This window comes from Furipterus horrens, unplaced genomic scaffold (genome assembly GCF_987537825.1).
Source record: "Furipterus horrens unplaced genomic scaffold, mFurHor1.1.pri manual_scaffold_2, whole genome shotgun sequence".
Lineage (NCBI taxonomy): Eukaryota > Metazoa > Chordata > Mammalia > Chiroptera > Furipteridae > Furipterus > Furipterus horrens.
Window position 1 is genome coordinate 156,089,295 of NW_028327172.1, and position 24,966 is coordinate 156,114,260.

The following is a 24,966-nucleotide window of genomic DNA, read 5'->3' on the forward strand; positions in this document are numbered from 1 at the left end:
ATGATGGATAAATTATACAATGAATGCTTCTATTACCGGGAAGTAGTATGGTATGATGATTATTTTCCATTTGGTGTCAGAATTGATCTAGGTTTCAGTACATCCCCATCACTTCATTATTTAAGCACTCTGGGCCTTCATTTTCTCTAATTAAAAGTGGGGAAAATATTACCCATTTCACAGAATAGTTACAAGAATATATATGAATACTCAAAATGTTAATTAGTATATTAGTTCAAACATAGATATATGTGTGTTTGTATACACATGAATGCATATATTGGAAATTTTCATTTCTTTTCAATTTACCTTAAATAACCTCTTCACTAGGAAGGCCTGGGCAATTACAAAGCCGTTATTTTTAGTTCCTCTACACCTTGTGCTGCTGATCTCTGTGTTTCAAGTTACGCCGGACCGCCACCCGTCCAGTGCTCCACAAGTTCCTGCTTATCTAAATGACACTTCATTTCCTGGCGGCTCTGGTAATCTTACCTCAGGTCTGTGGAATGTCTTCAGCTGGTGAGTGCTAGAAGTCGGGGGTCCTGGTGAAGGGAGAATCTTTTGCGGACATCTTAACTCAGTGTAGGCTGCTGACTGCTGAAGTGCTAAGCATCATTCATATTCGTCCCAACTGCTTTACAGAATAGCTTATTTTTTGTTTCTGTCCTTATATTATAGTATACACTGTTTTGAGAGCCCTGGCTAAGCCCGGAGAGGTGCTTGCAAGGATTAGCTAATTGATTATTTTAAAGGCTTTGAAACTGGCAGAGTTTCGTGAGAAGGATGGGCCAAATAATTTTAGCAGGCTCAGTGGGAGGGCAAACTCTACCAAATGACTCTTAATTTGCTTTGGTATATAGTAGGACTTGCTTATTGTACAAAATGTCCAGTTAAAGTGAGTTATATATGTTATTGCATTTAAAACATGACCTAGGAAAATGCTTTTAAGATAGAAAGAGGCGTTTGGGAAATATATACGAAGCTTTTGTCGAATGGAGTTGCAGCTACTGAAACCACTAGGTTTCTCTGACTCTAAACAAGCTCTGTGAAGCATGATTCGGTACTTTAAGGGCCTGCTCTGTGTCTGGGCTGGATATGGTCACCATGGTTCTCTGCCTCAGAGTTCCAGAGACCACAAGAAGAGACCGATATACACAGTCGAAACCCTTTAATAGGGTGCAAAAAGGGGATAGCAATGAGAATATCCGATAACATCCAGGGAGTGTTTATCAGAGACTGTGGCTACATTGGAGTTAAAGAATATTACATTCAAATATAACAATGGGATTTGGGGATAGTTGTTAACCTGGTGGGGCAAAGGCTTGAGATTGTGGCAGGTATCACCGGAAATGTGGCTGAAATGATATAGGTTGGGGCTTACACATTTTGACTTTATACTGTAGATAGTGGGAAACCATTGAAATTATTGAGCAGGGAAGTGCCATGATCAGATTCCTGTGGCAACATCATGGAGTATGAATTGGCTTCAGGAGAGATGTGAGGGAAAAGACCCAACTGTGACACTTCTATACTCCAAGTGGAAAGTACTAAAGATTTTTAGGGTTGTGTAGGGTTGGGGAGAAGATAATGAGTTTTTTTATAATCAAGATAAATTCAAAGTGTCTGTGGGTTAGTATGTAGGAAGTCCAGTTGAGTTCTTGTCTGTGAGATAGCCAGTAGAAAGGCCAGTAAGTCCTTGGAACTCTCCTTGAGAAAGAATCAGCACTTAAACTATCACTACCACCAGAGACTTTGAGAACTGGAGGAGAGGAGGCTCTCTGGAAACCCCAGGGAGGCAGTGAGGAGCATGCACAGCAGGGGTAGAAAAGCAAGAAAGAAACAGAAGAAAATGGTGCTGTCAGAATCACGGGACAAAAAGAAGGAAAGGTGGTTCAGAAATGAGAAAATTACCTGCACAGGAAGGAAATTGTTCTCCTTTCCCGAGACACTTCTCTTCCCCCCTGCCTCTAGGTTTGTGCTCAAAGGACATCTCTTCAGAGATGTCTTCCCAGACCACCTACCTAAAATAGTACCCTTCCCCACTCCATATCACCTTTCCCAAGCACTGTTTTAAAATGTAGGTTTTCAAATGTTTTATTCAGGTTTAGTGAGGCCAACAGGTCAGGAGAAGACTGCCATTATTTCTTCACTCCGTTTGGGCCTTCTGTCTAATGTCCTCACCTCATCGCTGGAGACAGATGACTTTCTGGGGGTAGAAAGCCAGAGAAATGGATCATTACATTTTTCTTTGCACACTGGATCAATTATTGATTTAGAAAACTTCTTGTCTTGGACTTCAGATCCAGTCAAATGGGATAGAGATATCTGAGGTTCTTATAAGATCTCATTAAAAAAAGAAGATTTTATAAATTTCATGGTGTAGATGTTTCAAGGTCAAAGCCATATTTGGCTACTTCCCCAATTAAAATATATGGAAGAAATAGACTAAAACTGGAAGAAAAAAGGAAATGGAGAAAACATCCTGAAAAAGTAATATGTAAGTTGAAATATGTGTGTGAAAAGGAACCCTGCTTGGGTGGTTGTGGAAGGAAAAGTCCATGATGATGATGGACAAGCATCTTGAGTCTCCATATCAGTTTGGATTGCCACTCTGGGCAGGGTGTAACTGAACAATTTAAATATCTCATTTATACTTTTAAAACGAGGTATAATTTGTATATAGCATTATATTGGTTTCAGATGTTCATTAAATGTTTCACTAAATGTTTTTAATGCTGTGACTCCATTGCACATTTTTGCTGTAGCAAAAATTCAAACTATGCTGTATGAAGAGATCATGTCCCATATTCTTGCCCCTAGATAGAACAAAGGTCAATGGTTTGCGTATTTTTCCTCCCCAGGATTTCTTTTATGCACTTACACACACACTTTGTTTTTTTGTTTGCTTGTTTAATTCATGCTAAATTACTATAATTTCCTTTTCCACTTATCAATGTCATAGACATCTTTCTAGGTCAGAGTATAGAATTCCACCTCCTCCTTTTAGAAAGCTGTTTTAGTAGCCACATATTATGCGACTGCATGAATAAACCATAATTTATGTTTCCATGTTGCCTTATTGATGGATAGTCAGGTTTTTAAATGTTTCGCTAGGTTTTTACTATTATAAACCCTGTGGCAACGATGCTCATTTGTTCTCCTAGTATTTTGTGGATTTATTTTTTAGGTTTAAATCTTGAAGCCACATGGAATTTATTTTGTGCAGGAGGTAAGGTGGGAATTACAGTGATTTCTTGACTTTCATCATTCAGATGATTACCCACCTGAAGAGATTCAGTCTCCAGGCACCCAAGTAAACACATTGCATCTGTTATAGAAATACATTGAAAATTGTAATAAGGGGGACTCTCTGTGGTAGAAAATAGTAGATAGTGTGTTGGGGAGAGGTAGCAGAAACAGCAGGCTTGACCGTTATGGACTAGAGCAGGGAGCTCTGCTTTCAGGTTGGAATGCTGCATTTTAATTAGCAATATTACTCCCAAATGTTCAGCTGCATCATTGGGGGGATTAGAGACCCCTGCTTGCTCATCATAATTCAGAACCTGCACATCAGAATGTCTAATTAGATCTCCTCTCTTTGAAAGGTCAGTCAATAAAATTATCATGTTGTGTCATTAAGGTCTAGAAGTTACTCTGCTATAAGTGTGGTGGATTTTTTTAAAGTTAAAAATTGCCTGTTCAGGTCTAGGGTCTTTTAGCAACCTTTGCTAGACTGAGATTCTGGAAGGCCATCATGCAAAGGATCTCTGAAATTTCACCTACTTAGAATATTTCTTGTCCTTTTTTTTTTTTTTTCTTTTTCTTTATCACTTCTGACACAGTGTTAGAGTCAGGCTCTTAAGCCCTTTGGTATATTTTCCTGTTCATAAAGAAAATAATATTTAATTCAGTCTTTGTTTTGGGTCTTGGATTGTGTAATCAAATATTACTTTCAATTAATTTCCATGGGAAGAAATCCCCAAATAAGCTATGCTCTTCTGAAAATGTTATTATCATACAGAAATTAATGGAGCTAGATTTTTTTTTCTCCAATTTTATTACTTGGCTATAAATGAAGTAAGTTAGGGAGCCATCTAAAAAATTTTAAACCACTAGGATCTTAATTAGAATTCTGTATGGGGTGAAAGTTCGGGGGGGTGGGGAATTGGGAATTATGGCAACCCTTCTATATGACAGTTGCTGCTGTCTAGCTCCACTTACTTGGCCTCTATGAGTGGGGCCACCTCCTGGGTTCACCAGACCTCACACCAGCTCTCTTCATATGCAGAGCTGTTGAGCTGTTAGCCTAAGGATCTGAGAGTAGGGGAAGGGGGTACTCAAAGTTGAAAGTTACATTACTCTCATTTCCATTATATTATGGGTTAAATTAGCTTTTGTGAGGGTGCCAAGAAAATCTTATCACTACTAATAACAGTATTTTCCAAAGTGCGGTTGCATCAGAATCATCTGGTGTGTAATCAAAATGCTGCTTGTTGGATTCCACCTCAGAATGTGCATCTCCAGTGGTAGAGTTCAAGGATCTATTTTTAAAAAGCCTCCTATGCTATTCAGTTGTGCATTAAAGTTTGATAATATTTGATTTATAACATTACTTCAATAGGAGAAACGTACTCCTGGTTCTAACCAATTGACTTCAAAGTGTGCCTTTGGAATTGTGTGCAAGGACATGAGTCTAGCCTGTGTATAAAATCAGTGTCTGGATGACAATCACATTTTGAAAGAACCAACAATTAACTGGTAAATAGATTATGGCTCAGAGTATTCAGGTTAAGTTCTAAGGCAGCAATTTTCAACCTTTTTCATCTTATGGCACACATAAACTAAGGTAATTACTAAAATTCTGCGGCACACCAAAAAGATATGTTTTTTTGCTGATCTGGAAAAAATAGGTATAATTTTGATTCATTCACATTGGACGGCTGTTGTTGTGTTGGTTGTTGTCATTTTTAAAGAAAATTTGACAGTCTGAAGGAAAAGAGGTCAGTGAACGTGATTAAATAGTCAAGTATTGCATGTTTTAAAAATTCTTGCAGCAGACTGGTTGAAAATTGCTGTTTTAAGGTATGGAGCTGGGGATTACACGAGGAGAGAATTCCCGCCAGAATTGAAGCACAGGATGGATATTCAGCTAGAAGGAGAAGCTGCAAGTATAATTCAAATATCTGTACCCGATGTCAGCTGGTTACTCTGCCCCTTGAGATTTGAATAATATGGCTCAAACCCTTTCTACAGCCCCTGGAATGTCAATGCTCTTTCCAAGATTTCTACAAATGTTAGGGAACTTGTCTTCTTGGGGTTACTCCTTGAGGACCCCCTTGTCCTGCTCTGCATCTTGTGATGGTCCTTTATCTTTGTTCAGTATGGCAAGCCCTTTTTTGACCCCTCCAGCAGCAAAGAGTTATTTTATTAGTCAGCATCTTTACAGATGATCATGGGATCAAAGGGCAGGAGTCACATGGCCACATCACACATCATGGAATAGTACTGACAATCATGTCTTAAACATCCCCATCCTCAAAGGTGTTTTTGAACAAACCACGACAGAGATGTGTCTCACTGGACAAGCCACTGCATATCATATCCTGGTCTTTCTCCATCTTGCTGGCTCCCCTCTCTCCTTTGTCTCAACCATCTCTCCAGGCTTGCATGGAACTCCAAATTCTTCTCACTCTTTTCTTCAGAAAATATCAACTCTCTTGAACCCCTTTTCCCCAACTCACTCCCCGGGACAATGCCAACCAAGGTCCTTGGCTGAGAAAAAGTGTCATTCAGTCTTTTCTTTAACAAAATCCATCATCCTTAGGGGGGAAAAAAAAAAAAAAACTATTTGGGGATTCAATAGTATCTTCCAAAGATCTATTTTATATTTCTTTCATGGAAAAATGAATTCTGTCTAGGCTCTACTGGATGCATAAAGACTAAGAAAGAATCTTTTCTTCCTACATAACTAGAGAATCTTTTTTGTTGGGAGATGCTCATCTGGAAAAAGTTAGGCAGGATTTTTATAAGGTTTTAACAGGCAGATACACACCAGTGAGCTCCCATTAGTTAACCTCACTAGTCTTTACAACGCTTTGTATAACATGTTTAGGAAGAGATCATCTGTATTTATAGCCAAATAAATGCAGACAGAATCAGTTCCCACTTGCCAGCAGAAAGAATGCTACTGAAGCCAGGTTAGTGGCATTTGCAAGGCCATTCAGGGCATTCTGTGTCATAAATCGCATTTTGAGACTAAAGCACCAGAATTGTTTTCAGGATGGTTTGCTTTCTTGCTATCTTACCTTGTGTGTATCTGATAGCTTTTTGTTTTGCTTGAAATGGAAAGTCACTTCCCAGATGAGAGATTATTTTATTTAGTACTCTTATTTTCTTGGTAAGTAGTCTGAATTTTTTTTCCTATTAATTATGCACAGTGATTCTCAATTGGTGAGAAAATTATGATCTCATAATCTCTTTTCCTTATCACTGCTGAATGATTAGCCTCATTTGCTGTGTGAGTTCCACTTCATGGTTGTGAAATGATCATTCTCCCTGATTCTGGCTAAGCACGTTGGCTTGATGGCTTTGACCTTTACCATGAAAACAAGGGAGATGAAAGGATGTGACCTGTGTATAAATTGTCACTCACATGGGGTTATTTTGGCTAACAGCTTGAAATACATATTTTGCTAAACTCCTGGAAGGTACGAGTGGAATGTTTTGTGTTTGGGGTTTTTTAAGGCCCTCAAGAGTTATTTTTAAGCAATGAGAAAAAAGTTTGATTGCCCATTAGATACAAACAATAAATTTACATACTGAATCATAAGCTATGTGAATAAGTGCATTATAGGTTCCCAAGAATGGTACAGTTCAGTTTGTTTTATCTGCTCTTTGATAGGTATTACTTCCACTGCACTTAATTAGGACCACTGAAAAATTTAGATTCAGTGCATATTAGTGACTCCAAGGGATGTATAAATATCTCACCAAATCCCTTTAAATGGTGTTCTGGATTTGGTCAAGGGTCTCACTGTAGTAATTTGCAGGTGTGACTGATATTAACTTATAAATTTCCCATGACTGGTCCTTTGTTGATTTCAGGCTTCCCCCCTGTTCGGTAATGATTGCTCAGCAAGCCTATTTTACCTTCCTTCTCTGTGGGCCCTTTATTGCTTTGAGACGTGCCTGTGTGTGTGTGTGTGTGTGTGTGTGTGTGTGTGTGTATGTACATATTCTTAATAGTAATGCATGAGATAGTATTTCCCACTAGAGCATATTCATTTGAGATTGTGGAGCTATTTCATACCTGACATATTTCTTTCTTCACTTGACTGTACATTTATTTCAGGGGACCTGGACTTAGATTGGGTAAGCGATGACAAAACAATAGGGACAGTGTAGAAATAAACACATGCTCTAACGATCTGTACAATATCACACTTGGTTACTGATCCTGTGACATTATTTCTAGTTATCACCATCAGGGTATGTTTGAAGTCCAGCATAATGACCTAATGTGTTGCTGTAAAGGCGCTGATAAATTTATATGTGGGTAAAAAATGATTGATTTTTAAAATTCATTTTATTCTTCATTATTGAAAACGAGATTTCTATCCTCTGACATTAGAGTATAATCTTTCTATCATTTGCTCTTTTTTTTCTGTCACTAAAATTTTGAACTATATTGCATAGGGTTGAATTTCTCACTGGTTAGTTCTGACTTATTTTAGAGACTTGAAAAAATAAATTGTGTCACAACCATGTCAGAACTGCTTGGCTTGTGTTATTGGTAATCATTGTGCTCAGCTAACATACCTGTTTAAATGAAGATCTTTAGGATATTCTTACTACTTCAGTTAGAGTTGTATCATGTTCTCATTAATTCATTCAAAATATATTTATTTGTAACCAACTTCATCTTTCTCAGCTTTATTGCGGAATGACTGACAAAAATTATATGTATTTAGGTTGTACAGGGTGGTGATTTTTTATGGTGTTCAATGTGGTGATTTAAACATATACTTTGTGAAATGATTACCACAATCAGGTTAATACATCTGTCCCCTCGCATAATAACGTACAAAAAAATTTTTTTTGAACCATTTTGGTGGTATAACGGATTAGCAGTAGAAGAGCTACCTGTATGGTTCTGTAAGTGTGGGTCTATCTTTTTTATTAGTAATGAAGAAATACATAATATTCAATAACATTAAGCATTAAGATGGGCATAAAGCCTATATTAATGCAATGAGCTTTAGATAAGTATAAAATTTCTAATAATAATAGTAATGGGCATTATGTAGTAGCAGTAGTTAATATTGAGAACTTTTATATGACAGTCTGTGTTCTAAGTGCTTTATGTGTGTATAAACTCATTTAATCTTCATAACAATCTTATGGGGTAGATTGTTATTATCCCAACTTTAAAAATGAGAACTGAAGGACAGAGATTGTTAGTTAAATTGTCTGAGGTCACACACTAGGAAGCCACAGAAGAGAGGTTTGATTTTAGAGAGAATTGCCAAGTTTCAGGAGGCAATTCACACACACACACATTACACTATGCAATAGTTGCCTTCTTTTTGCCATATTTAGGACATACTTACACTAAAAAAGTATTCACTGTTTATCTGAAACCCATGCTCTTAACCTTTATGCTAATACTGTCTAAAACCCAAGCTTAACTGATAAATGTTAATTTTGTACACCTCGGGTCAATTCTTTTCTATATCTTCTCAAGGTTTTATTGGTCAAGACAGTTCTTTTTTCTAGAGTGAGAATATATCTTAGCAAATATGTACTTTTAGTTTACTCCATGTTCAGCATTGTGCCAAAGATTAATTAAAGATAGTTCTGCCTGTAAAAGAGTGCACAACCCAGATATGTGAAAGGCTAATTAATTATATTGCAGTAAGTAGAATAATAGCTTTGTTGGGCTCTGAGTTGTTAACTCTCCCCAGAAAGCTTGGAGAAAGAATAATAGGGCAGGGAGCATTTGAATTGGTTCTTAAGGGATGAATAAGAGTTCATTAGGAAAGAAACAATGGGTAAGAAGGAAACAATGTGGAAAAAGACATAGATATGTGCAAGTGCATGATGGTATCATTTTTTAAAACATAAGGTACATGTGCTCTGCCTAACAGTGGTTGATGAGAATTGGAGAGTGGGATATGGACTTCAACGCTCTACTCAGAAACCTTATCCTAGACCATTGGGAGCCATTGAAGATTTTTAAACAGTGAAGTGACATGATCAGAGGTCCTTGAGAGTTGCTAGGGTGTGCAAGAGCATGTGGCCTAACATGGTACTGGGTAAATTGACCAAATGCTTAATCCAGCGCCATCTGAGTCTTCATCATACTACCTTGGCTTGTAAATGTCATTTTGTCAGAGATGAAATAAAACTAGAGAAGACATTAAAAGCAAATGGAAAGTAGTTCAGGAGTGTATATTTTAGGGCATTCTAAATTACTGGAAGGAAAGCAAGTTACATGAGCCTAAGTGTGGAATGAAAGATATGGATTTATCAATAAAATAAAGGTATTGTGTGAAAACTAGACACCCATTTATCTCATCACATGATAAGAGAATATGCAAGTGGTTATGTAATGTAGGCATTGAATAGGAAAGCAATATATGTGAAACTCTGCCCTCCTATGTAAATCGGAGTTATAATAGTAATCCTACTTTTCATTATTATACCATTATTAGGATTCTTCATATAGTCTTACCTTCTAACTTTAATTCTTTTAAGGAAAAATATGAGGGGCATTTTTTTGTTCAAGATGGCTTAAAATTCATCTCCTTTGCTGGAAGGACTTTATGGTCTCCTAAATTACCTTATAATCTCAGGTTTCTGTGTAATGTAGGATGTACAATGCTTTAGCTCTGGAAAGGAAATCTGAAATATGCTCTAAACATCACATTTTGATGATGCTAATGATAATTTTTGAATGTTCTGGATAAGAGGATCTGAAAGCATTATGAACAGAATAAGCAGCAGAAGGTCTGCCATAGGCAGAGAAGGTCGAATAAAAACAATCCCCCTGGAGTCTTAAATGCATGTTGGCCTCAGCCGCGTGCAAAGTCCATGCCTGTGCATGTTCTCAATGGAGCTCCATTCCACGCCACCCGGTAGGAAAAAAAGTACAAGCACTGGGTTCCAGAGCTAGTATGCATAAAAGTGGGGCTAGAATTTAACTCTCCTAACTTTCACTTTTATAACAGGTTGTCCCAGCTTTCACTCTGGAGTTTTACAACGGTAATGGGAAATTTTGTGGCATGTTGAGGGAGAATGAAGCCAAGAGCCCGGTGCACTCTGCAGTTAGTCTCTCAAAATTTTGTGGCTTGCTTCTGGTGAGGAAGCGTTAACTTGGCAACAGAGCCACCACAAGGTTATGTTCACTTGAGAACCATGTAGTTGGAATCCGACCCAGTGTTATAATGAATGGGTCCAGCAGACTCCCTATCTGGGCCTTAGGGCAGAAGATAGACGTTGAATTCAAATAATAAAGGCTGATTTACATTTAGTGTCTCTCTCTCTCTCCTTAGCTTGTTTTCTTGATAACTTTTGTTATCAATTCAGCTATATTCGTATTTGATAAATTGACTCTTACAACTTTAAAATGCTTCAAATGGACAAACCTTTATTTTGACCTTGCTTTGGAAATATTTTATAAACAAACAGAAATCCAAGACCCAGATGAATAATAGTGCTCAGCTGTAAAATATAATGCAGTGACACTAACAAGCAACACTGCCACCCAACTCAAGTAAATCAGTAGCTTCCTAGTTGCATTTGTACTTGAGAATCATTGTGGCCGTGGCAAAGGTATTGATACTACCGCAAACTTGAGCTGTGAAGAATTAATTCCAGTGTTCTGGTTGCCTAGCTGGAGTAGGAAAGGATGCTCTGGTGCACTTTTTATGGTTAGTGCAAATTAGCAGGTAGTTGTGGGAATAAAGTTCTCTTCTTAATCTATGGCAGGAGATAGCTAGTCTGCAAGAGTTCATTTCAGACTGTAATTAGTTTGTTCATTAAGGTTGGGGAATTCAATGACACAGCTGCATGAGGTACCATTGAAAGCTACCTGAACATATGGCAGAAGGATAATGCAAGTTAAGTTCCTAAAAGAAAAAGGCAAAATGGTACAGCTTTGTGCTTTTACTTTACATCCTGCAGTGATTTCCTGAAGGGGGGGACAGTGACTCCAAACCTTCTAATATATACTGATTTTAGAAGGGGGAGGTATATATTTTCCTTGAATGTTACATATCGTCGTCGGCAGCCGTCCGTCTCGAGAGACGATGGCGTAGCTTCTTGAGAGTCTATCTGCACCGCCGAGAATGGCTGTGCAGTCCGACTCGGGAGTGACAATCCCTGCCGCACTTGTCACAGGTGAAGGCAGATGGCTGTTGTTGCTGCTGTTGACGCTGCTTCCGCCTCGATCTTTTCTGGAGACCGCCTCCTCGTTGCGCGCAGCCTCTGCGCGTGACGTACCTTGCCTGACCTCGAGCCTCCAGGCTAGGCGGTCGTCTGCTTGAACTTCCCATGTGTTGAGATTGATGGAGCATTGTGTCATGTCCTTTTTGCAGATGTCTTTGAACCGCAGTTTTGGGCGCCCTGTCATCCTCTGGCCTTCTGCTAGCTCGCCGTAGAGGAGGTCTTTGGGAATACGGCCTGCATCCATTCTTTTGACATGGCCGAGCCACCTGAGGTGTCTCTTCACTAAGAACTGCATGCAAACTGCTCATGTTGGCTCACTTCAGCACCTCGGTGTTGGGGACCTTATCCTGCCAGGCGACATGCAGGACGCGTCGCAGGCACCTCATGTGGAAGTTGTTGAGTTTCCTTTCGTGCCTTGCGTAGGTGGTCCACGTCTCGCTGCCATAGAGGAGAGTGCTGAGTACGCAGGCTTGGTAGATGCGCAGTCTGGTTTTCTCAGTGAGGCTGGAATTGTTCCACGCTCGCCAGTTCAGTTTGGCCATAACTGTGGCTGCCCTGGCGATTCTCCGGTTGACCTCCAAGTCGACTGACAGAGAGCTCGAGATGGTGGACCCGAGGTAAGTGAAGTCGTTGACAACCTCCAGGGTGTATCCGTCGATGGTGATGCATGGGGGAGTCCCCATGCCTTGAGCCATAACGTTCGTCTTCGTCAGGCTGATGGCTAGTCCGAACTCCTTGCATGCGTGGGAAAGGCAAGTGACTAGCTGCTGGAGTCCCTCTTTGGAGTGTGATGTCAAGGCTGCGTCGTCGGCGAAGAGCATCTCACGGATGAGCACCTCTTTGACTTTGGTCTTGGCTCCTAGACGGGCCAGGTTGTAGAGCTTGCCATCGGATCTGGTGTGAATGAAGACACCCTCGCTGCAGTCCTTAAAGGCGTATTGGAGGAGCATGGAGAAGAAGATTCCGAACAGGAATGTTACATATATTACATATAAAAGTATATAGCTTGTCCCTGCGCACATCCCTAGACATGTAGATACATGCACCAAGGGCTGAACGTTGTTCTTTGGTTCCTAAAAATACTTCTGTCTCCCCTTGTGTTTTTAGAGTTAATTATTAATCTAACAAGGTTTTCAGTCTGGTTAGAGGTGCATATACAGAGGTGAAATGAAATTAGTGGTTATATCTGTTTTCTGTAAGACTTATGGGTCTTTGGACATAGATGTAAAATTCAATCTTGCTTGTGAAATGCAAGCACTTAGATAGAAATAGTCTCTTAAATTTGCTTTTTGTGCTTACAAACTAATCTGACTTCAGACATATAGTTATAGTCAGTAAGGTTTAAAAACCCTTATAGTACTTGACTTGCAAAAACCAAGGCCTGTAATTCAAGTAGGTTATAGGAAGAATGAAATATGTTTTGTTAGGAAGAAAGCCCAGGAGGTTGAAAAAATTGACTGGAGCAAAGCACAACTTGATTTTAACCATTATACCAAAACATTATTATATCTCTTTTCATATTCTTTATTTGTCACCCATAAACATGGTAAGTGAAAGTGTTATTGAAGTAAAAGCATTCAACCCAGGAAACAAATAGGTGTGGAATTGCAACGCATCCCTGATATTTTGTTTTTTGCAATTGATTTACTCTATAATTAGTGCCAAAAGCTATTCTTGACTACATTATGTGCTCATAACACTAAGGTCTCTTTTTCTTGTGACTCTCAATCCAAATTGATGGATAACACAGATGAAACAAAATTCTTCTGCCAAAACTGAGGTGTTGAATTATGAAGAAACTCAGAAGAATATGCACAAGGAGATGGTGCTCGATTGTTCCATGGGTTCCTGATCATAAGGAAGCTTTACATCCTATTTTGTGGTTTTCTGTACCATATAAATTTTAAAATGTGTGTGTGTGTTGCTTTTGTAATAATTCAAAGACTTTTATTTTCAAGAATGTAAATTTACTTCTGTGCAGGATCTAATGATTGTGGCTGCAGCTCTGAATGAAAGGTGGTGTGGGAGGCAGAGGCTTGTAGGTAAATGCACAGGAAGGGGAAACCTGCAGAAAGGCAGGTTAGGGAATGTTAGAGATCAGAGGAGGATGGGCTCTGAGTTTAATATACCTGTCAGAACAAACCCAAGTGATAGGTTGAATTACGTGAATATATTACAAATCAAATGATGACAAAATCAGGGTGCCAGGCCAGTAGCATAATCTGGGATCTAGTTTGATGATGGTCAATGAAGGCTGAATTGAAATGAATCAGGAGTCAGAAGGAATTGGGAGACCGTCCCAGGTAAGGCAGCTTTCATCTCATTCCTCAAACTTTCATATTTTTAGATAAAATAATCTTCATGACAGAGAGAAATCTACTCAAACGTACATAAGAAAAGACAAATGAAAATACCTGGGTAGATTAGGGAGTACAAGCCTTGACCCCAATTGCATTTATGTCTCAGGTATTAACCTCATAAATACATTACCATGGAGAATAACAAGACATTTATCTGACAGTCAGTGGACAATTCTGCTGCTTTTTTTTTTTTTTTTTTTTGGCTTTTACCTACAGTAGGGGAAGGGCAGCAGAAGTCTGTGGCTCCTGGTATCACACAGGTTTAGCAAGGTTGTACAGTGTGTTTAGAATCTGAATTGTTCTGTCTGTAGTATTGGGGCCTGGTGAAAGCTGTTGCTCCCCAGAAAAATGTGTTTGCTAAGGAGTATCTCTTCACTGATTGTTAATTATTCAACCTTCTGCTGTTGTTTTGTGTATGAGAATTTTATAGCCATTTTGAGGAGACAAGAGATGCAACCATTCATTCATTTTTACATTCATTCACTCATTAACTATGCTAGATACCATGTCTCTAGCAATGAATGATGCAGCAACATCTTTGCCTTCACGGGGATTACAGTCAAATAAATGACTTACCGTAAGTGATGCAAATCTTCTGTTCTTTTTGCCTGCTTCTAATGTCCTATCTCCTTGCTTAAATCACTTTTTATTTTACAAATGCAGACTAGGATAAAATTAAACAAGGCCTTGTGGTGTTAAAGCTTTGTTAATTTCATAGGATGGTTTCAGCACATTTACTAGTGTCTGGTGAAGAATTGTGATAATTAAGATTCAGCTATACTAATTAAAACAAGTGAACAAAGTCTGTTTAATGTCCCTTTCCTCAAAATTTTTAATTTCTCTTTTGCTTACTCTTGATTTTGCAGAATTCTGTAATCCTCACTGGAGTTTTCCTGTCATTAGAGAAATTTATGAAGTTATGCTGTTTTGGGAACCTGAAGAAATTCTACAGCAGTAATATTTTAAAATTTAGGTTCCTTTGGTTCAACTCATTTAAATCAATGAATTTAAATGAATATGTATTCTGAAAGTCAAGCTTTCATAAGAAATTCTGACCAATGTTTATTGTTTTACTATGCCAAGGTTAAAACTGAGTCCCCATATGCTTCCGCAAATCTCCTCAGGAATTAAAAGCTAAATTGTGATATGAAATCGGCTAAATAAAAACTGTATCGAAATAGGAAGAAGGAAATTATGCAAAATGCTAATAGAGGTTGTCTCTGGATAGTGAGATCAAGAGGTTTATATCTATTTACATTTTTCTACATTTCTACATCTCAAATTTAGCAGCAAAGAAGATACTTAGAAAACTAGAGTAATAACAAGTGTTAAATGCTCTCATGGATTGAGATTTCTGCCATAGAAAGAACTTTCCTTTCAAAGGCAGGTTTCAACTTCCTTTCAAACAATCCATTCACTTTTAAAATGGAGGCATCCTTTGGTTTATTTTATTTTATAGATTGGTATTTCACTTACTTCATTAGAACACTAACTCATCAGGTTTTTTCTGAGTTCATTTGATCCAATGGAGAATTCAGTTTCACCTTTTTAATTTAGTCCAATTTTGAAAACATAGTGCTGCCCTGTGATTGAGTGCAATGTCAATAATAAAAACAGAATAGTGATAATAAATAGTGCCTTTATGAAATGTGTGTGTGTGCGTGTGTGCGTGTGTTGGGGTAGGGGTAGAGGTTTGAGAGAAATCAGATTTCTACCTGTTAACATAATTTTTAACCTCATTATCTACTCCAAGAATTGGAGAAACTTGATAAGTGGTTCCAAATGAAATGGGAGAAAGAGTTGAGGCCTGGCTTCCTGAGTGTGGGATGAACTTTCAGGCCATGAGTTTTATACATAATAAGGATATAGATTTTAGAAGCTAAGAGCTGGGTTCAGTTCCTAACCCTGTCACGGGATAGCTGTGTGAGCTCTGAAAATTACTTAACCTCTCTGAATTTCCTAATTTGTGCAATGTGGAGGTAATTTCTACCTTTCAAAGTTGCTTTGGGCAAGTAATGTGTATAAAATGTTTGCCATCATGTTTGGCACATGTAGCTACTTTTGGAACATGAGAAGGCTGCCTATTGGTGGGAAATCCTCACACAAGTTATTATTATCCCGGATTGCCTACTTTAGGAAAATCAACCTTTCTCAAGAATAATTGTCAACTCTGACAGGAAGTTAAGAACTTTTGTAATACATGAAGTATTACAAAGCACTACCCAGGGTGAGAATTTTGTTCATGACACTGAGTGGTTTTGCAAGCAAGGAATAAGGACTGTTGCCCACACACCGATTAACTTCACCCCTCATTAGTAATGGGTGCCTGCAGACATCATTTCTTTTGCTTTATCTTATTTCATGAGGATGACATCCAAGAGAACACAAGTAGAAATCCAGTTGTTATGCCTTGCTGTTAGCGGAGCAAGTGTAGGGTAAACACCATTCGAGTTAGATGTATTACACTAACCTCAGTTGAATGAGCAACCAAAAGGCCAAGAAACACTCTATCAAAGCTGAGGAACAGGGGACTGAATGAAAGAAGGTGAAAGGAGTAGCCACAGAACATACATACATGGCCCATGGACATGGACAATGGTGTGGGGATTGCCCGAGGGATTTGCGGGTTGGGGTAGAGGCGGGCAAAAGGGGGAAAAGTGGGGACAACTGTAATAGCATAATCAATAAAATATAATTAAAAAAAACAAAGCTGAGGAACAGCTTATTTTGAATTACAAGATGGAAACTTCAAAACTTAGACCTGGGTTTAATTAGGAGTTTTGGGCATTCTTACCCGAAATCACAAGAGCAAAATAGTTGAAAGTGGTTCCTTTACTTGGGGCCTCTTTTTTTTTTTTTTTAAACCTGTAATTATTCTCCCTATTTCAGATTACAATTGAAGGTAGTTTATAATCTTTGCTTTCTCCTTTTGCTTTTTCATGTCATTAATAATTATTTACTGAAGATTTATTAAGGCCAAAAACTAAGCTAAATTTTGAGAGTGCCAAAGGTTTAAGAATTGCTTCCTTCCATAGCTGTGTGGTAGGTTAGTTACATATAAAAGGGACAGAATAGCCATAGTAGAAGGTAGTTTTTGATGATGAATGCCAAATGAATGTCTCTATAAAATACTCTGTGTTGACAGTTCAGTAAAAGTAGAAATTGAGCCTTTAGTTCTCTCCAACTCTTACAGGTGAAAACACTTTATCAACCTTCAATTTTCTCAGATCACAGCTGAGCAGCTGCCTTGATCTACCTTTTCTATGGGCACTAAAATCCCAAGGTGTCATCTGGAATTTGAGAGCCATGCTCCATTAACACTAATGAGTGACTTATGGTTAAATCTTCATGGATCAGGCTAAACATCTCCCTGTAGGTACCAGTTCACATTTCATTTCTGTGGTCATCACACCAGCCTGCACTAAATTGCTTGCATCATTTAACCTGTAAGGGTGTCCAACAAACCGATGATATATGGTATGGAAGGTATTCCGCGTAGTCCAGGCTGTTATTGAAAATTTTCTGGTTTCTTGATTACAGTTTCACATTCAGGTCAAATACAGTTATAAATTTCCAGGCCCTCATTGTTTCCTGTAGTGTTTGGGTCAACATACTTTATATGTGGAATAATATGACTTTACAATGACTGTCATAACAGTAATGGAATCAATTTGCTTGGGGAATCTAAAGATTTAAGTTAAACACTCTTGATAATTGAATTGCCAGCATGTTATATTTTTGTCATTCTAATGATTTGTAAAATAACCTTCAGATTCATAGGCGGGCAAATGAGCAATTTTTAAAATACTGTCATGAGAAACTCAAAGGACAAAAAAAAATCTATTTTCTACATAACTCTGAATAGTTGTTTATATTAATTGTGTCTACGTTGATTATAAATTTAATGTCAGGAAACATAGTTGAGATGTATAATTCAAGGTTAATAAGAAGGTGTTCTGTTATATGATTTAGTCATGAGCCACAGCTTGAAGCCTCTCCTTCCATCACTAATGAGTCTCCTCCAGATTTTCCTTTAAAGCCATAAGATTCTGAACCTCTGAACTGCCGTGTGTGTGTGTGTGTGTGTGTGTGTGTGTGTGTGTGTGTGTGATTCTTTGTGCCTGTGTGTTTGCCCTTTTGTTTGGGAACTGGTCCTCGCCAGCATGTTGCTGACAAATCAAATCTCTGTTGCAGAGTCTGGCTGTTAGATTGAGAGCCATTAATAATTGGCAATTTGTAGCTGTCATAATGATGGTGGGGATTTTCCAGATGGCTTTTCCCTTTCTCTTGAGAAGGGCTAAGACTTATACTTATTCTCTTTGGTGGGGTTTTGATCATGCAAACATTGGTCATGCCCCTTGACCCACAGTAGGGACAGAATTTGGTTGACTCATCTCTGGTCTGGGGACAGGCCTGTATCTTGTTTTCCCTAGGACAGGTTCACAGGCTTATCTGAGCTTTGGCTTTCTGATCAAGGGGCAAGGCTTCCAAAGGGTAAGAGTAGAGTGTATTAGGCTGGAGATGGTAGAAGTATTGGGGCTTTACCGCTGCACATTTGAAAAGAGAAAAAAAAAGAAGAAGAAGAAGAAGAAGAAGAAGAAGAAGAAGAAGCGCCCATCTGAACTTTTAAAATAACTAAACCATTTGTTAAGAAAATAGAAAGTAGGAAGATGAAAGCATTATGTTTCTTTTGGACCTAATTGTAGGCTAAATGATACAAGTTTAAATTAGGAACAAAATGGTAGTTTTATAGCAAATACTTTTCTCCTCTCTAACTTTGTTCCCTTTCTTGTGCTACCACATCATGTACCCAAGGGGGAGAAGAGAATTTTCTGTAAAGTTTTATAGTTAATGCCATCTGAGCGGTGTTATGTTTGAGAATGGGGATAGGGTAGTTGGGAAACGTCTTTCCTGTAGAACTAATGACTGTAATCAAGCTTCTTTCTGCCCCACAGTCCTTGTAGTTGGGCTGTCCTTTGACTAAAATCCTGTTCTCTAAGCTTCACAGAAATCTCTGTGTAAACATGACCTTATTTCATACTTTCCCTGACCTGCTCAGCTGTACTAGGTTGTCCCTTTCCTGCCCTGTGATATCCTCAGTTGGTCTCCTCATCTGCTCTCTTCTTCCTCATGTCACTAATCATCCCTGGTTCACTGCTCAACGTCTGCCACTCTCATCAGGAGGCAAAAGTTCCATGAGGGCAGGGATTGTGTCTCTTACTGCTACACCCTCAGGGTCTAGTATCAGGTGGAGATTCAAAATATATTTATTGGACTAATGTCTTCATTTCTCACCTTAGGCTCTGCATATAGAACCTGAGTCTCTATGGAGACAGAGCTCTGCTATGCTTGTTGCATTATCACGGATACACTACTCCAAGATGTGCAATTTTTCCCCCACATTTTAACATTTCTTAAATCAGGATACACATTAAATATATACATTTAATTAGGTAGTGATTATCACCCATAAAAGCTGCTACTCATTTGATGTGGATCTTATAATTAAATGTGCCCCAGAATCAAGGACATTGTGGTGGACAGAATGGCCCCCCAAAGATAGCCATATCCTAATCCTTGAAACCTGTGAATATGTTACCTTACATGGCAGAAGGGACTTTGCACATGTGATTTAGTTAAGGTTTCTAAAATGGAGATATTGGCTTGGATTATTCAGGTTAGCACCCAATCTTTATGAGAGGAAGGTAGGAAAGTTAGAATCAGAGAGGAAGACTTGATGATGGAAGTGTAAGTTAGAATCATGTGGAACCACAAGCCAAGGAATGTGAGTCTTAAAAGAGGCAGGGGAATGCATTCTCCCCTAGAGCTTCCAGAAGGAACATAGCTCTGCCAGCCATTTTAGACTTCCACCTCCAGAACTGTAAGCTGATAAATATGCATTGTTTTGTCACTAAATTTGTATTGATTTATTATAGCAGCTATAGGAAACTAATATAGGCATTTTATTAGGGGCAATAACATGTGTTACATTCTTAATTTTTTTAATGTCCGGTTTCATAATCTTCTTGGGCATTGCTAAGGTGTGTCATTGACTCTCTAGGAACAAAACATCATTGATATTTCAGGATCTAGACAGGGTATAGTTGTGGAATTATCTGATGCCTTTTTGCAGATGCTGTCAGTGCACCATCCATACTCCCTTAACCTTATTCCAGAGGTCACCTGCAGGTAGTTCCTATATTAGAATGAGCAGTCATCTCATTTTGCCAGAACTTTGAGAGTTCTCAGGATGCAAGACTTGGTCAGGTGCTATGACCAAGAAATTCCTGGCAAGCTGGGTTGGGGTGTTCACTCTACCTTGGGGCTTTTACCATCTTATGATGAGGACATTCTCACCTTACAAACAGGGTGTGAGTTAACACTACAGAGCATCTTTTAAACAACAAGGGTGGAGAGTTGGTGGGTAAGTGTCCAGCTTCCCTGCCTCTCGGTGGGAATGTTCTGAGGCATGTTTCATGCAATCTCCCAGAGGGTCCCCTCCATGATTGAGCCCTAATTGCCCACAATGCTCTTCAGTGAACTTCTTATTGGCTTTCCTTGTTACCTTGTCTTCAACCCTCACCACGCTTCTTAAATTACTTAAAAATTTTTTAATTTAATTATTTGTTTGTTAATTAATTAATTAATTTATTTATTTTTAGAGAGAGGGGAAAGGAGAAAGAGAGGGAGAGAAACATCATTGTGTGGTTGCCTCTCACTCGTGCCCCCAACTGGGGACCTGACGTGCAACCTAGTTATGTGCCCTGACTGGGAATCGAACCAGCAACACTTGGTTCTCAGGCCGACGCTCAATCCACTGAGCCACAGCAATTAAATTACTTTTCAAATAAACTTTTTGTACCCGGTCCTTGCTTCTGGGGCTGTTTTTGGATGAGCCCAAAGTGGGATATCACCCTAGGCTTAAGTGTTTTATGTGATAAAGTCCAAAATCCCTCACATGGCCTCAAACATCTGGACCAAGTCTTCCCTTCTAGCTTTATCCCTGCTCTCTTCACCAATTAACATAACAACCCTACCAGTCATTATTCAGAATCTAGCCTGTTCCAAATTTCTTCCTCACATAGTCATTTTTCCTGCCTAAAAGTCATGTTCATCCTTTATATTCCCACTTAAATGTTACTTCCTTATGGAGGTGTCCATGTCTCACCTGCACTTTTCCTTTGTGGCACATATTATGAAATGAATTACTTATTTTACTGGAGGGTGATTATCTTTTAGATGTGGGTCTTGCAAAGAACTTGAACATACTTGTATCACATGGTATTGGTATAAAGTAAGGTTTATAAGAAAATCACAGGCAGAAGGGTCAGTGTGATGCATGTGTCCCCTGTCCTCTGGTCAGCTAGCGGAGAGGAACACTAGCCTAGGCACAGTTGTGGGAAGGTCTCCTAAAGAAGGATCCTGCTATGTACCACTGCATATATTTATAAGGTAACTGGGAAGAAGCGGGGGACATCTAGTCAACTTGCAACAGTAGAAGCCTCCTGGACAGAGAGATATTCATTTTTTTTTTTTAAGTATACTTGATTGATTATGTTGTTACAGTAGTCCCAATTTTTTTCCCATTGCTCCTCTCTGCCAAGTACCCCCCTTCCCTCTAGCAATCCCACCCCCCCCCTTAGTTCATGTCCATGGGTCATGCATATAAGTTCTTTGGCTTCACTCTTTCCTATATTATTCTTAACTTCCCCCATATTTTGTACCAACTGATTATGCTTCTTAATCCGTGCACCATTTCCCCATTTCTCCCTCTTTCACCTTCCAGCTGATAACCCTCCAAATGATCCCCATACTTATGATTCTGTTCCTATTTTGGTTAGCTTAACTGGATTTTGTTTTTATTTTTTAGATTCAGTTGCTGATAGCTATGAGTTTGTTGTAATTTTAATGTTCATAATTTTGATCTTCTTTTTCTTAAGTAAGTCCCTTTGACATTTCATATAATAATGGCTTGGTGATGATGAACTCTTTTAGCTTTATCTTGTCTTGAAAGCACTTCATCTGCCCTTCTATTCTAAATGATAGCTTTGCTGGATAAAGTAATCTTGGTTGTAGGTCCTTGCTTTCATCACCTTGACTACTTCTTGCCTGCAAAGTTTCTTTTGAGAAATCAGCTGACAGTCTTATAGGCACCCTTTTGCAGGTAACTCTCTGCTTTTCTCTTGCTGCTTTTTAGGTTCTTTCTTTATCTTGAATCTTTGGCATTTTAATTATGATGTGTCTTGGTGTGGTCCTCCTTGAGTCTAGCTTGTTTGGGACTCTCTGTGCGTCCTGGACTTCTATGTCTATTTTCTTCATCAAATTTGGGAAGTTTTCCTTCATTATCTTTTCACGTAAGCTTTCAATTTCTTGCTCTTCCTCTTCTCCTTCTGGCACCCCTATGATTTGAATGTTGGTATGTTTAAAGTTGTCCCAGAGATTCCTAAGCCTCTAATTTTTTTCAATTCTTGTTTATTCCTTCTGTACTGGTTGATTGTTTTCTTTCAAATCATTGATTTGAACCTTGGTTTCTTTCCCTTCAACATTGGTTTTGTGTGGACTTCCCTTCGTTTCACTTAGCATAGCCTTCACTTCTTTCCTTATGTGTCTGCCATACTTAAGCATATCTGTCAAGCCTGTGAGCATCTTTATCATTGGTGTTTTGAATTCTGTGTCTGTTAGGTTGGCTACCTCCTCATCTGTGAGGTTGGCTATCTCCTCATTGCTTAGTTCTCCCACTGGAACCTTGATCTGTTCCATCTTTTGGGCCATACTTCTCTGTCTCCTCATCTTGACAGGCTCCTGTGTTTGTTTTGAGATAGTCTTATTAAACCAGAGCTTAGCTAGATGTATCATCCCAATTTTTAAATGGAAAGTCCCATCAGTTAAAAAACTGTTGAGTCCACACTTTCAAATATGTATATTTATTTCTTTGTACATGTACCTCTGTCAAGCTAAATGTCAAATAGTAGAGAAACTGACTTTCTTTTGTGAGATGAGCATAAGCAAAAGTAAAAATAAATACAACTAAAAAATTAAAAAACAAAGTGGTAAAACCTTGGCACATCCTAATAGATCATTTTGTGTGTGTCCTGGTGTGCACATATCTCTCTGGAAATTAATGTTCTAGAGCAGTGTTTTTCTGAGCTAATGAATCCCCTGGGGAGCTGGTTAACTGGAAGACTGATTGATTTGGTCTTTGTGGGGCCTGGGATTCTGCATTTCTAACTAGCTCCCAGGTGCTGCCGATAGAATTGGTTTGTGAACCATACTTTGTATAGCTGGGTGCTCAAGCATCTTGCTGCCCACATATTCAATAAGCCACAGAGATTTAGACGCTCAGATTAAAAAGAGTGATATGGCATTTCTATTTTTTGGAATAATTCTGTCTCATGGTTTGCTTTCCAGGTGAAATAGTGGATTGTGTGTGACCTTCACCGCACTGTGGAATGATTGCCCATCAGAAAATATAAAGTGAAGGACAATGGGGCAAGGTGAGAGTTTGCTGATTCTTCATTTCTCCTGTCCTTTACATTCTAATAATCTGTTCTTATTCACTTGAAAAGATGGCAGAAACTCACCAAGCCCCATGACCAAGTTTTATGCTGGGTGCATTACATGCACCTTTCTATTTCAGATCTGGCTCTAGTGACAGAAACTAGTTTGAATACAAAGAGGTGTGCTACCCTGTGTGTGTGTGTGTGTGTGTGTGTGTGTGTGTGTTTGTTTGTGAGAGAGAGAGAGAGAGAGAGAGAGAAAGAGAAAGAGAGAGGGAGAGGGAGAGAGAGGGAGGGAGTGCCTTCTCTGCTGACCCTCTGTCTGATCTGATGTGAGGGAGGTGGGCAAACCATTCTCACTCCTGTGCTCAGAGATGCAGTGAGGATTTCCCAGTTAGTGACAGAATCTAAGTGATTTGTAGGCATTTTTGTGCTGATTGTCTTGCCCTCTAGGCATAAGTCGTGTTGTATCAGGAGGGCAAGAGGGTTCCAAATAGATTTAATATTCCTTGTATGAGCTTCAGCCATCTGCCCGCCAGCTCTCAGTGTGAGCATAATATATGTTTGCAGAATCAAACACAAAGAGCCTGTTTTTTTCCTTTTTCTTTTTCCTTTCTTCAAAGTCTTTTAGTTTGGATCATTTGTGTTTTCCCCCTCTTTTGGGGTAGGTTACTAGGGTCACCCTCTTCACAATTATATTGACTTTAATTTTGTTTTCTGATGCCTCTGGCATATTTAAATAAATGTTTCCCCCCTTTCTGATCTCCATGTGCCCCTCCCAAACAGAACTATGTGCTTAAAATTAATAAATATCTATAATATCTTATGCACCCGTGAGGCTTAAACTGTAGGCACTCTCACAGGGTACAGATGACATGCTGGACATCTGACAGTTCTTACCAGGCTAAATCTGAATGCTGTTTTTCTGATTGATGAAATTTTAACTTATTTTCCCATTCAGGATAAATTTTATGACCATTGATGATCCTGTCCTAGTAGTTATAGCTCACTGTAGGACTGAAATTATTTGGGTGTTGGGTGTCTCTGACCTGAAACCCTGTGTCATTTAAGGTACTTGAAATATGGGGATCTTAAGGTCTGAAAGAGATGAAAATAAGTTAAGATAATCAAATGGAGTTCTTAACTTAAAATCTCACTTAAGCTAGAAAAATTTGGCAGGAGATTTGGAAAGTTGGTATGAACACTATTGGGCAGGAGGTGGCTAATGGAAGGTGCGCTTGAAATACCCTTTGTGCAGGTTTGAGGGCAGAGGGGTCAAAATTCTTCATTCTGCTTATTTTTATTTAGTCAGCACACTTTGCATTGTTTTGCATTGGGCAGTGTATATTTAAAAATTGCCTCCTTTTTAAATGCATTTCACATTCAGTTCTCCCTCCGGGGGTGGGGTGTGGGTGTATGTTGGGGGATATGCTGAAAGAGCCCAAACCTTGCTGCTTTTCTAGTCTAATGATGATGGCAGGTAGAGGAAGGATGTGTGCCCTGGAGCACTGCCTGGATGCCAGGCCAGCCTTCATCTCTCTAGCTACATGACCTTGGTAATAAGCATCTCTGTGCTTTATTTTCTTCACTTGTAAAGTAAGGATTATGATAGTGTTACCCGAAAGAGTTGATGAAATGATCAAATATAATAATGCATAATA

The 24,966-nt window shown here is 38.9% G+C and overlaps 1 long non-coding RNA gene across 1 annotated transcript; it reads left to right on the forward strand.

Annotated features, from left to right (window-relative positions):
* The first annotated feature begins 439 nt into the window (after positions 1-439).
* On the forward strand, positions 440-23,303 carry LOC150019780 (uncharacterized). The gene is made up of 2 exons (XR_016509298.1): positions 440-519; positions 23,217-23,303. It is a non-coding gene; the product is annotated as an uncharacterized LOC150019780 (long non-coding RNA).
* The last annotated feature ends 1,663 nt before the right edge of the window (positions 23,304-24,966 follow it).